The following is a 2,647-nucleotide window of genomic DNA, read 5'->3' on the forward strand; positions in this document are numbered from 1 at the left end:
AATAGAATGTTGACTAGAAGAAGAAGTAGATATTTTATTACTTTCATAGATGATTGCTCTAGTTTCACATATGTATACTTGCTCAAGAATAAAGATGAAGCATTTAATGTGTTTAAAGCTTATAAAATAGAAGTTGAAAATCAATTAGAAATTAATAAAAGTGCTTCAAAGTTGTAGGGTGGTGAATATTTTTCAAATGAAATCAATTTGTTTTGTGAAGAGAATGGAATAATACATGAATGTGTCACCCCATATGCTCCACAACAAAATGGTATAGTGAAAACGAAAAAGTAGAACATTTCTTGAGATGATTAATGCTATGCTGTTACATTCAAAATTGAGTTTTAATTTATGGGGTGATGTGTTCCAATCCACATGTCATATTTTGAATCACATTCCCATCAAGAAAGACAATATATCTCCATGTGAGTTATGGAAAGGAAAGAAACAAGTGTCGGGGTGTCTTGCTGATTGCAAGAACATGGATTTTAAAAGGACCAAGTTGGGCCCAAAGGCTATAAGATGTGCATTTGTGGGCTATGCCTCGAATAGCAAAGCTTATAGAGTATTAGACTTGGATTCTAATGTGATAATTGAATTAAGAAATGTTGAGTTCTATGAGAACATGTCATGTGATGACAACAAACTAAAAGAACCTATTCAAATTGGTGAGCCTCAGGAGGAGACTTCTAAAATGGTTGGTGAGCAACCTCTATTGTCTAGAAAAAGCCAAAGATGCAAAGACTTGGGATCAAATGATAAGTGTTCTCAAATAGAGACACTATACCTTAAAGACAGAAATAAGGGAAGTTACTTGGCAATATCCAATAGCACTTCAATTTGAAGATGATCCCAAAACATTCAACGTTATGTCCTCAAGGGACTCTGCTTTTTTGGAAGGAGTCAATAAATGATGAAATGAATTCATTTATGTTTAACCACACCTAGGAATTGGTTGACCTTCTAAAAGGGTATAAACCAATTGGGTGCAAATGGGTATTTAGAAAAAAATACCATACTGATGGCACCATACAAACATTTAAAGGCTAGATTAGTAGCCAAGGGATTCAAACAAAAGAAGGGAATATATTTATTTGACACATATGCACCGGTAGCAAGAACCACTTCTATTAGATTGTTATTTGCCTTATCATTTATATATAACCTTTATGTTAACAAAATGGGTGTCAAAATGACATTCTTAAATGGATATCTCGAGGAGGGGGTTTATATGGAACAACCGGGGGGTTTTGTTCTTTAAATAAATGAGTCTGTAGACTTGTCAAATCATTATAAGGTTTAAAACAAGCTCCAAAACAATGACATGAGAACTTTCATAAAGTCATTGTTTCAAATGGATTTAGACACAACAATGCAGAAAATGCTTACACTCTAAGACTTGTGCTGACTATGTCATATTAGTATGTCTTTATGTTGATGATATGTCAATTTTGATTAAGGACATGAAAGGAATAATAAAAATAGGGAGTTTATTATCACCTAACTTCAAGATGAAGGACCCTGCTGAGGTCTATACCATTCTAGGTATCAAAGTTAGAATAAATAGTGAGGGTTTTGTATTGAGTCAAACCCATTATGTCCAGAAAATGCTTGACAAATTTATCCATCTCAAAATAAAAAAGGCAAATACACCATTCAATTTATACATGAAATTTTAAAAGAATGAAGGAAGAGCGGTAGCTCAATTGGAATATGCAAGTGCAATAGGGAGCCTAATGTACACTGATCATTGCATATGCAGTTAGTAAACATAGTAGGTTGACTAGTAATCCAAGTATTAAGCATTGTAGGGTTATTAAAAGGATTCTTGGATACCTTAAGAGTACCGAAGAATAAAATCTTCATTATTCAAATTTTCCTAGTGTACTTGAAGGTTATTCCGATGCTAGTTGGATATCGGGAGTAAGAGATAATCCTTCCACCACCAGTTATGCATTTACTCTTGGAAGAAATGCTATCTCTTGGGGTTACTAGAAACAAACTTGTATATCACACTCAACCATGGAAGTTGATTTTATAGCTCTAGTGGCAACCGGCAAAGAGGCCGAGTGGCTTAGGGATCTCATGTTGGATATCCCTTTTACTGCGGATATGGAATCAACGATCTCGATACATTTTGATAGTCAAGCTACTCATGCTAGAGCATATAATAATGTGTACAATGAGAAGTTTAAGCCATGAATATGTGAGATAATTGATTCAAAATGGAATCATGTCAATCTCATATGTTAAGACAAGTGAGAACTTAGCGAATCCATTTACAAAACCTTTTGTGAAAAGGTTAGTAAGTTCCACTTTAAAAGGGATGGGACTGAGACTCCTAGAATAAGAGATTCACCAATGATAGTAAACCAACTCCAACCATGTTAATATCAATGAAAAAAGTTCAATGGGTAAGAACAAGTCCTTGATAATTGAATCGTTACAACACTAGAACTTTTGTGAGTTCCATCTAAGATGGTCAGTGTTGGTTGCTACCGAGTGGGGGTTAAGCCTAGGGCTTTTAATGAAGTTCAGTTGAGTGCAACAGGCATGTATAAAGGTAGCAAAGATGATGTAAGAACTTCACCTATGTGAACATAGAGGTGGTGCCGCCTCTCATGGGAGTTGGAGTTTCACCCCAAAA

This window comes from Humulus lupulus, chromosome 5 (assembly GCF_963169125.1).
Source record: "Humulus lupulus chromosome 5, drHumLupu1.1, whole genome shotgun sequence".
In the NCBI taxonomy this organism is placed as follows: Eukaryota; Viridiplantae; Streptophyta; class Magnoliopsida; order Rosales; family Cannabaceae; genus Humulus; species Humulus lupulus.